General features: G+C 41.4%; 1 pseudogene; it reads right to left on the reverse strand.

Moving 5' to 3' along the window:
* Positions 1–2,869: 2,869 nt before the first annotated feature.
* Positions 2,870–11,854, reverse strand: LOC131701551 (cytochrome P450 2K1-like; annotated as a pseudogene).
* Between the last annotated feature and the right edge of the window lie 222 nt (positions 11,855–12,076).

Genomic DNA, 12,076 nt, shown 5'->3' on the forward strand with positions numbered 1-12,076 from the left:
TTTGTTCAGTTAGGTCACTCTTTTTTTGAAATGCAGGTCAGTGCTGGTGCCTTTGCCCCAGTGCAGTGTGTGTGAGTCTGTCACATGCAGGTAGAGTTTGCCTGTCACACAGAGCCCAGGCACTGCTCTCAGGAATGTTCCATTGAGACCTTCACTCACAGGGGCCGCTGCTAGCTGCACTCATACCAACAGCAAAGACCGGCTGTGTAGTACCAGACACAGCAGCTGCAACACTGACAACATGCTACACCCTACACAATTGAGCTGGTGGGGGGCAGGTCTCCATACAGCCCTGTGCTGAAGGGGAAGTTCTGCATGCGCCGAGAGACTTATGCATGCATTCATATCATCCAGAATTGATTACTGTAATGCACTCCTCTCGGGTATCCCAAAAAGTGTGCTATTTTGACTCTGGTTCATCCAAAACACCGCCGCTAGGATCCTAACTAAAACTAGGAGAAGGGAACACATACCCCCTGTTCTGGCTTCTTTACATATCACACTATAAACTGCAAGCACTGGGAGCTTTCAATAGAGTCTATGAGGGCTGCTTCATCTTCAGTGTGATTGACTGGCCCTGTCCTTAAAAAAATGTATTTACCATACCAATCCCCATAGTTATCCTATTTTAAGAGCTCATATACATACAGCAAGAGCACTTGAAATGTAAGGTGTTAGATGTTACAATTGAGCCCATGGCCAGGGTCAGTTGTAACGGAGGGTGGGGTCAGATGTAACATTCTGTGAAGAATAATGAAAAAAAATACGAACACATTTAACTCAAGAACTGAATGTTTTATTGAATAAGATCAATTTTCACATGAAGCAAATATGTTTTTTTTTATTTAACTCAAAAACTGAAAATCTTTATTGAAAAAAAAATGTTCATATTAGGCAATTTTTTTTATGTCTTACTTTTTAAACTTCCCTAAAATTATCGGCCTTTTCCAGCAAGAACAAGTCCCTCAGAGTCACAGTTGTGGTGTGTGCATTTTGTCTCCTTCAGTGCAAGCTTCATGTGCCCAAATATAGTTGAGCTAATGTTGTCTGGGGTCGATTGTCGGAACAATTCAATGCTGTACAGCAACTTAGCTACAAGCAAACTCTCTAATCTTATACCATCATTTTCCAAAGTGATAATAAGAAGTGGTGTGGGCATCAGTTGTATGACTGATAGAGATTATTTATATGAGAGTGGGATAATAACCAGGTGATAGTGTAGAGAGAATACGTGTTTAAATACCTAATGAAGAGAATTCATTAATATGGGTAATGGTATTACTTTAATGAGCACTCTTAGTTACAAAACATCTCCCAGCCGAGTTTAAGATCTTACATGCTAGGGTGGTGTAAGCATGCTGAATTATATTGACAACTTCAAAGTAATATTTCAAATTGTTTTTTACAAATTAAAAAAAAAGAAAATGTCATAAGACAATGGAGACATTGTAGTCGACTTGGTTACGAATCCATTTTCAAGAACCAATTCTTGAAATAGAGGTAATTATGTGGAATTGCTTTCTCTGATCTCTGACTACGACAGCATGTTAAGCAATCGCTTCTCAATAGCCACAGTGTTCTCGGGTACCTGTAACAAGATTCCAAACAGCTTCATCTCTTCCTGCCTCAGGTTCTGCTAGATGCAGAAGTACAAGAAGGAAGCCAAGTACGTAGCTACGGAAACAACCGATGTGCTGTGAAAATGTGTTGCATTAACTACAATAAAAATAATAAAAATGCTTTTAAAAAGACCAAATTCCCCATTGATTCAAGATTCTATTGATTTTTTAGTATTACTATGCAGGACAGTCGCTATGATATCGTTACCTTTACTAAAAATGTGCACAGATTAATCTACCGATTAATCAACTAATTAAGCGATAGTGCCCGTCGAAAGTCAAGGTCAACTATCACACAGTAGAGCCATCATCGAAAGGGCACTATCGCTATTAGAAAATTATTTTTTACCACCAACTTAAAACCTAGATGTACCTTGAACTCGGGTACTGATTCGTCGGGTACCTTTCCGCTGAGTAAAGAGTGCCGAACATGTTTTTAAATAAAAAAAACTTGGATGACATACATATTGTAGCGTCGGGTCCCACAGGACTTATGAATGAGACATTTTGGTGCTGCATTGAACTGCTAGTGGTCAGGATTTGCTTGTAAATAGTTGTATACTGTGTTCACTTTCATGCTGTGTTGTGCGTCTGTCTGTGTGTGTAGCTGCGGAAACCTGGTTCCAACCAGGTCCGCTGTTTCCCGTTTGATTTCTCTATATAAGGTGCGGCTGCGTGCTGTTCTAGAAGTGTGCTGAGAGAGTGGCAGCGAGTAGAGCTGTATTTTGAAATCCGTTTTATTACCTAGTTTTCAAACCAACAGTACTTTTAAGCGCCAGCCCTAGCCCACAGCTAGTGCAATAAACGGCACTTACAAGCGCCAAATGAATATTTTGTAGTGAACTCACGGCAAGCCGCTGTCAGAATATAAAGAGAAAAACAATGAGTTTTTATTTAGTAAATCGATTTGTATTTTTTATTAACTTGTTAGGGTTTTAAACTCCTATTTATAATCATGGCATTGCCTGAGGAATGAATGGAGCAACTACTGGACAGTCCATGTACGATGAACTACCAATACAATCTCTCATTAAATACCACTCTAAAATGCCTCCTAACTCACCATGTTTCTACCTTCAGCCAAAGCCTTTCTCTCCTGAATCTATATGTGAATGAGGCAATATTACTGAATGTCCGCGTCTCGCTTTGTTGTTGTGGAAAGTTGCTGTGTCTGTGCTGCAGTCGAGATGACCATCTGTGATTGGCTCTAGGCAGTTGCAGTTCAATGATTGGTTGCTTTCGTCAATGCAAAGTATTGATTGGCTGGTTTTGGTGGAAAATAAAATTGATTTTGACCAATTGTGTCTTTGTTTAGTATTTACTGTCCAATAGATGTGAACTACCCTTAAAAATACAGCAAGTCAAAAAATAAAAAGCCAGCACTTGCGCAGATTGATTTTAAATTTGATTCACAGTTGGCGCTGAGACGTTCCAGCAGGCATCTACCGTCTATTAGAGCCCGCTAGAACTGGAAGCTGATTGGCCGACGGTACTGAATCATTTTCTAATCCCCATAAATTAACCATCAAAAATTTTAATCGACTGACACCCTAATTTCAATAGGTTCCAGTGTGAGGGGTCAGTGGCTGTAGTAAGGTCTAGCAGATGCAGTAAGGCAGGGTCGCAGTATCACAGGGTCTCTCAGTGGCTCAGGGCGCATAGTTGGAAGGGCTGGGGACCAGAGGTAATGCCAGGGGTGGGGGTGAGGTCCAGTTGCTCAGGGCTGACCTCCTGGGGCGGGCGGAAGTGAAACTTCTGCAGGAGCATGGTGAAGAAGAGGAAGAGCTCCATCTTGGCAAGGGTCTCTCCAAGACACACCCTCCGACCTGGGGGGGGGTCAGAGGATTACCGACTCGTACTGCAACACTCACACACTACACTAGACTACACTACACTACACTACACACACACACACACACACACACACACACACACACACACACACACACACACTACAGGGTTAGTAAAGTAGCTGTAAGACAGTAACATACCAATTTGTATCCCGCAAATGGAAGAATCTAATGAAGTTGTCTTGTCAAACCTTCGGTATTGCATATATTGTATTAGTAGAATAATATGCACCTGCATGTTTTCAGCTGAATCTGAAGGCTTTGTAGCAATTGTTACTTGTTCTATATTCCATTAGGAAACTGGTTGCTGATTGCAGCTCTATTGATAGCAGTTCCCTTTGCAGTTAAAATGCCGGGGTGGAGGGGGGTTAGCCTCAATCCTGTCTAACCTGGTCCCTGCTCCTCTCTGACACACTGACCTGCTGAGAAGGGCATGAAGGCGTCTCTCTTGACAAACTTGCCCTGCGCGTCCAGGAAGTGGTTGGGGTTGAACTGGTGAGGGGTCTCCCACTGTGTCTTATCAGAGAGCACGGAGGAGAGCAGCGGGATCACCGGGGTACCCTGGGACACAGACAGACACACATTTACAGAAAGGTAAAATACCAAAGCTAACCTAATATAATGAGACATGGCTGTACTGTCTGTCTCACCTTGGGTATCCTGTACCCCGGAAGGTGGTGTCCCCTGTGGTCTCGTGCAACAGGTTCATGGGCACCATGTTGCCCACTCTCTGGATCTCGTGCAGCACGGCGTCCATGTAGGGCATGCTCTTCCTGTCCTTGGCCTGTGGGGGGCGCTCCCTCCCAATCACACTCTCAATCTCCTCCTGGACCTTGTCTGTTAACAGGAAGGATTTACAAACACACTGCAATTACTGATATGAAGAGGTGTATCTGATTGAGAGAGACCCAGGACTGAATGGCAGGCAGGGGGTGATCAGGTCAGGATTCATTCAGTCACACTATCTCCCTGAAAGTAGGGGTACCCCTCGCTCACCCTGAATGTGGGGGTACTTCATCATGAGCAGCAGCCCCTAGCGCAGGGTGGTAGAGGTGGTCTCAGTCCCTGCAGCAAACAGGTCCACCGCTGTGACGGCCATGTTATCCTCGTGGAAATACGTGATGGAGTTTCTGGCCTCCTGTAAAGCAATGAAGGCCAATACAATCGATTGCAGGGGCAGTTCTATCAATATATGTGTGACATACAGGCAGAAACTTGTAATATCACTTCAACAAAACTGATCAGCAGAGTTACTGGAGTTCACCAATAACCTGGCAAAATGAGCATTAAAACACTGAAGTGTTGATACAACAAATGTGTGTGTTTTGTAAAATATGTTTAGCACAGTATTGTTATTTTACCATGCTTCTCCCGTGGTTATACTGTGCATTATCATAATTTACCCTGGTTTGCCATGTTTATTAATATGCTTTACCATAACTCGCTATTCTTTACAGTGCTTCCCTATGATTTACCATGCTATATTACACTTTGCTATGCTTTTACTATAGGAACCCTTTATAAGGGCAGCATTGCTTGCAGTAGTGTTGGTTACTGTGCAATCTGTACTGTATATGTAGATGGTAACACACACACACTGCAGTGTCCATGCTATAGTGTGCTACTTTCTATATCTGAACTGTTCAGTTCTGTACAGCACCTTGTAAACTCTCTAGTCTTGATAATGATCAAAGTGATATGATCAGGAGCTCATCCTCATTCACTTCCATTATATTCTGACCATTAACAGGAGTGATATTGAGCTGGTTTCACTGTGAAGGCTTTTCCACTAGATATGCAGTAAAACTGCACTTTTAATGCACTAAGACCACACTGCTGGTCCCTGATAGAGGCTCTGCTGTGCTGATATTACCTCTTCTCTCTGCCTGGAGATGAACGTGTCGATGAAGCTCCTCAGGTCATTGCTGTCCACACTGTCTTTACAATCCTTATATGTGTTTCTAAAGTACCCCTGGAATATTGTTCCGTTTGTAAGAGCCTTCTTGTGATCAGACAGGAAGAAGCCCAGGAAAGGAAACATGTTATACAGCTGAAAGACGAGGGAGAGGGAGAGTTTAATGGTGAAAATGGCTGTAATGATCCTCCATTAAAGTGTTACTGTATACAGTGTCACATTGAAAAAAAAAGATCTGGTCGCTGCAAATTCAGCCACATGAGTGGTACAAGTCATTATCTTACAAACTACAGTGGACGATTGTATTAGTATATACAGTATATACCTTTTTGTCTGAGAGGCAAGAATTATAGATTTCAAATGATGAACCGTATGAAAAAATAAATAAATCTAAAATGATAAAATCATAAAGTGTACAATAAAAAAAAAAATCTGTTCCATGAATCGAACGGCAGAGTGTTCTGTAACGAATATTTCAGGATGTGGCATCTATGAGTAAGAAAATTACTATTCTTTTGCACCCAAACGGCAAAAAGTCACTCCTTAAGGTCTAGAAGGCGTGGGTTGCATCAATACAAGCGAGTTCACTTTCAGTGAACGTGTAGGTGGTTTATTTTACTAAGCTATCTACATACAAGCAGCAATGTGCAAAACTGCATGTTCCTAATTCAACTCTATATGAGACCCTGGCACAGAGCTTTTTGCGCACTTTTAATAAATCACAAATAATAAAACAAACAGAACACAGGAATAAAATAAAGGTTTAAACAAAATACTACTCAAACACTTTTAAACTCTTCAAAATAAACACAATTATATATATATATATATATATATATATATATATATATATATATATATATATATATATATATATAATTGCAGTACATCTTCCAATATATTCTCAATTATTTCTTACAATAAGTGCATTCTTAAAGGCGGTGGTTATGTTGAAAAATACGCCTCTCCTATATACTTATCACTGAGATATAGCCATGCAATTCAAGATGTACTCCTTCAATATTGTGATGGTTTCCTCTTTGGAATTGAATTCTATGAAGAGTATCAACGGGAACTCATTTTAAAAGTTGTGTCATTATTCATTCCGATGTATTTCATTATTTCCAGCAAACTGTTCCCTTTATAAAGTGATCTCGCTGCCTCCGTCTGCATCGTCATTCAATATTTGTAAGGATGTTGAGCCACTATGTGAAAAATAAAATAGAAAAAGAAAAAGAAGGATACAGAGGGAGATAAATGACAGATGGAAAAGACACAGCAGATGAAATGTAGATGAAATTGGTATGTATATTAGATAGAATTCCAATTCGTTTCGATTGCTCGGGGCTGGAGCGTGGGGTGTATTTTTTTACTTGCATAGCAGAGTGCTCTTGAACATTCCCATGTTATCAGATAATAATTATGTAACCATTGGAGGAGCTTGGGGTGCAGGATGTGTGCTAGTGGCTATAAATATCAAATGAAAAGGGTACTGCCTTGTAATCCTCTGTACTGCGAGGGGTTACCCAATCCACTAAATGCAACGGTATTGTACTGCTATGAAGATTTCTAATGAATAAAAAGTACTCTGTTGAGACACAATTAACACGAGATTGCATTCTTCTACACAACTACACCTACACAGAACAGCCCCAGAACAGCCAGGGTCCTTTCCGATGCTCTTACATGATTGCTGCACACGCTGCCGCTCACACTGGCAGGGAAGATGAATCAGTCGCAATCCTTAATCGGAGGCAGCAGAAACAGACGTGTGATGGACGCAGAGAACACTTGCAATGATGTTGTTATTGCTTGAATGAGAATTGAACAAAACAAAATAAACAAAAAAACACCCTGTGAACAGGATGGCTTGTGGGTGTCATCAGGCAAGGAAGAGACTGACACCAGTACTGCAGGACAAAGTGCTGTGTCTGTATTTATTAAATAACAAAATAAAACATTTAGACAAAACAAAATAAAATACTTTACACCAAACAAAACTGGCACATTCTATACGTGAATTGATTTGGCAGGTGACAACCATGACTACGACAGTAGCCTGCATTTATCGGTTATTGGGCAAATTAACCAATAACATTGAATGGGCACGAATGCAATTCAAGCCCACTAATTCAAGGAGCATCTCTATAATTAAAGGTAAAGTAGTAGATAAAATGTTCTACATTAATGGTGAGGCAATACTAACAGTGTCTGAGAAGCCAGTGAAAAGACTTGGGAGATGGTACAACGGGGATCTAAAGGACACAGTTCGTGTGGGAGAAGTTAGACAACAAGCAGTGGAAGGGTTGAAGAGCATAGACAGCAGCGCTTTACCGGGCAAACTAAAACTCTGGTGCTTTCAATTTGGTCTACTGCCGAGGTTGCTGTGACCACTGACTGTGTACGAGGTTTCTTTGACAACAGTAGAGAAGCTGGAAGCTTTAATCAGTTCATACATCAGGAAATGGTTGGGAGTTCCACGCTGTGACTTTATGGTAAAGGAATACTGCAGCTACCAGTCTCTGCTCTAACCGAGGAGTTTAAGTGTGCCAAGGTCCGGCTGGAAATTACATTAGTAGAGTCACGCAACAATTGCGTAAGGGAGGCAGCACTTGTGTTGAAAACTGGAAGAAAGTGGGTGGCAAAGAAAGCTGTGGAAGATGCAAAGGCTGCCCTTCAAATCGGTGATATCATGGGGCAAGTTCAGCATGGAAGAGGGGGTCTTGGTCTCAGTTCAGCTCCTTCTACGTGGCACAAGGCAGCCCCAGCTCAAAGGAGGAAGCTGGTAGTCAACGAGGTGCAAAAGCAGGAGGAGAGGATGAGGTGTGTAAAGGCTGTTTCCCAGGCCAAGCAGGGAGAATGGATGACATGGGAGAGTGTGGAACAACGCAAGATTGGCTGGCAAGACCTATGGTCAATGGAACAGAGCAGGATCAGTTTCCTCATCAGGTCAACATATGATGTTCTCCCATCACCACAGAACCTAAACCTCTGGGTAGGAGAGGATCCCTCATGTCCTTTGTGTTCACCACCTGCAACATTAAGGCACATTTTGTCAGGATGTAAGGTGGCTCTTAGCCAAGGACGGTTTACTTGGCGCTATGACCAGGTGCTGCGATGTTTGGCCTTAGCATTGGAAGACAAGCGTAACATGACCAATGAGTTGCCACCAGTTCCATCAAAACATTACACACAAAAGACAACATTCCTCCGCCTAGGAGAGCAACCACCAAAAAGGTGTTAAAACCAATCCTCGTCCAGGACAACTGGATGCTGCTAGAGACTGGAAAATGCTGGCAGATGTTGATCAACGGCTTATTTTTCCACCTGAGATTGCCACCACTAAGAAAGCGACTTCGAATTGAATTAGAGAACTTCTCTGAGCACTTTGTCAGCTTTTCTCTTTGCTGATCATAGCTTTTAGATTTTTTTTACTTGGGTCAAGGTATGTGATTATAATAAGGATGATTAAATAGTATTCCTTTCTGAATGTACATTACATCTTTTCATCTGCAATCGGCAACACAGTTGGGAAAAACGGCTAGTTTATTTATTTATTTGTATATATATATATATATATATTGTAACACAGCAGGGAGGGGGTTAATATCCTCCCTGCATAAAAAAAAAACATGTGCAATTGCACATTGGTTGGGGTAATTGTTTTGTTAATTGTTTTATTATGAATTATCCCCTGCACCTGGTGATCATTGTAAATTAGAGCAGGGTATTTAAAGGCAGCAGCCAGTCTGTTCAGGGCTGCTGGTGTGTATAGGAGTCCGCTTGATAGTGAGCTCAAGCGTAAGAAGAAAAGGTAGTGTAAAAACCTTTTTGTTTTGTGTTAAACCTGTGTGGTGTGTTTTTGGTTGGCATGTAAACGGCTTAGCCGTCCTGCAAGATAGTTTAGGTTTCTGTGTTTTAGTTATTGCTTGTATAGAGCTAGATGTTTGTTTTTGTTTTGTTGTTTGTTTATTAAATATAGCGCGACAGCGCTTAAAATCAATTTCCTGTGTCCTGGGTCTGCTTTTAAAGGGGCAAACGAATATATATACACATACACATATATGTGTATGTGTGTGTATATATATTATTTTAATACAATGTGAGTGGAGCGTAGCGTCCCTATTTTTTCCTAGAGCGGAGGAGCTCTGCTCCGCTCACATTGTCTGAACACAACACAGATGCTCACCGTCAAAATAGCTTGCCTTTAACCCAGGATTAGGATATCACAGGAGAGTAGAAAAGAGTAAACTCTGTATCCCTTATACGAGAAGTGGGTAAACACTATATTGCCCAAATTTACCCTCGACTACACCACTGGTTCAAGTCACACATCCCTGCCGCTTCCAGTCGCCTGATGATGGGCATTAGCACACTGTTCATTGATTTCATCTTCATTCATTTGTGGTCCTACTTCAAAGTCTGGCTCTATACCACGATGTACTGCAATGTTGTGTAAAACAGGGTTAAAAAGGTCAAATTAAGCACATTATCAGTTCAATTGGGGTTTGAACTTAGTTGGAAATAAATGGGTAATTGTATGTAAAAATAATGTGTAAAAAATAATGTAACTGTATGTAAAAATAATGTGATAACTTGTAACAATTGTAAGTCACCCTGGATAAGGGCGTCTGCTAAGAAATTAATTAATAATAATAATAATAATAATGAAAACCAACAGACACAGTGGGCCCCCAGGACCAGGATTGGTAAACCCTGGTGTAATACACAGCGTGCCACAAAGGCATCACATACCACCAGAAGTGTCCAGACAACTGAACCGGCCCTTCAAAATACTAATAGTTCTTTCAATCACGCATTGGGTGGCACGGTGCACTATGTTGTGCACACTTTCCTCGGGTGTCTGTGAAACACTTACAAGACTCAGTAACCAAGGTTTCAAACCACAGCCACTGTCACCTAAGTGAAATCAAATATTCAATTAATAATACAGGATTAGGACATGTAGGTTGTGACGTAACTAATAAAGTCACTGGGTACTTACCTAGCAGCCATCCTTCACTAATGACATTCCTCTGGAATAGCTCAGACAGTGTGCAGTGGTTCCATATAAAAGAATCATGACACGAGCCCGGGTACTTTGCAACAGCATTAGTGGTAAGACACTTTGCATCGCACACTAGCTGCAAACACTTTCTATTTCAGTATTTGTCTTCATTTTCTGAAGGTGCCCGAATGTGAATATGTGTGCAATCAAGAGCGCCTCGTACACTTGGGAATGATGCACAGTCACAAAATCCCTGTTTCACTTTCTTTTGTTGTACAAGGGAAACTATGTATTTATTTGCAGTCTTTAGTTTTGTATATTCTGTTTGCAGAGTATCGGACTCCTCTTCCTCTCTCCCCCTCTCTCGAAGCATTCTAAACTGCAAGACACATAATGACACGTTTCTTTAGCCTTCCAAATAAATACTTTTGATAATGGTTGTGTAAGTAGCGACTGTGATTGTTTTAAATTGTAATATGCTGTCACAATTGTGTTGTCCTAATTAACACATTTCACTCAAACGTCCCTCTTTATTCAACTTTTTGGATCAGTGCAACAATTGCAAGTCAGAGTTAGAATAACTGAAAGCACACCTAACTAACTGACATGCAAACCAGCAACTTGCGATCACTCTAACATTTGAAAACTGAAGGTAAACTGAGAGGTGGGCAAAAGAACCAGGGAATGCCCACAAAGTTGAGGCAAAGCACTGCAACTTTGCAAGGCTATTTTTTCAACAGAACTCTGAAATTGAAGCTAGGACTTCTGTCTCAGCTTAATAAATCAGACCTGAATGCAGCAGACGCTAGCAGAGCTGACAAAATTGAGCAGGAGGTCTAATCACTACACTGTACCTGTGTCTTGGGGCTCACAATCAGCCCGATGTTCTCGTTCACAATTCTTTGCAGATTCAGGAACTGTGCACCGCCGTAGTCGAAGCGGTCTCCGAACATGATGGAGCAGATGATGTTGGAGACAGCAGAGTTGATGATGATTTGGGGGTCAAAGGGTTTGCCTTAGAGTGAGGGAACAAGAAAAGCTGTCTGTAACTTCAAACGCTTAATAAGATTTAGAAGGTAAAACTAAGAAACAAAAATAAAGTATTTTTACGACACTACAAGAAAGCAGTAGCCAAAACATTAGTCTACTTTCTTCAGAGGAAGGCACTAAGTAAAACGTTAGTCTACTTGGCTTTAAGTCAAAAACAGAAAAGAGCAGAGCAGAATCTGAAACAAAGACTGGAAACAGATTTTTCAAAACTTTAACAAGCTTGGGGGGGGACACACACAGCTGCAGAATCTAGGTCTGGTCTATGTATTGTGGTTTTGGTTTGATCGTCACCTTTGTGGGACTGGAAGACCTCCACCAGTCTCTGGGACTCCTCAATGATCCGGTCCTCAATGGTCTTCATCCCCATCCCTAAGGCTCGCAGAGGGGAGAGGGTGAATCGACGCATCACCTTCCAGGACTCCCCCTTACCAAAGATAACACCTGCGGGAAACATGAACACAGCGCCATTGCTACAGTGATACAACGTTCCCATCATGAAACCAGCCTGAAACTCAGACTCATTCCAGTATCAACCTGGAATTGCCTGCAGCCTGGTCCAAGACTACAATATATAACCTGATCTTATTACACAGAGATCAATGATCACCTATCAGACATACTAGACTACTGTGGA

Source organism: Acipenser ruthenus, chromosome 25, assembly GCF_902713425.1.
Source record: "Acipenser ruthenus chromosome 25, fAciRut3.2 maternal haplotype, whole genome shotgun sequence".
NCBI lineage: Eukaryota > Metazoa > Chordata > Actinopteri > Acipenseriformes > Acipenseridae > Acipenser > Acipenser ruthenus.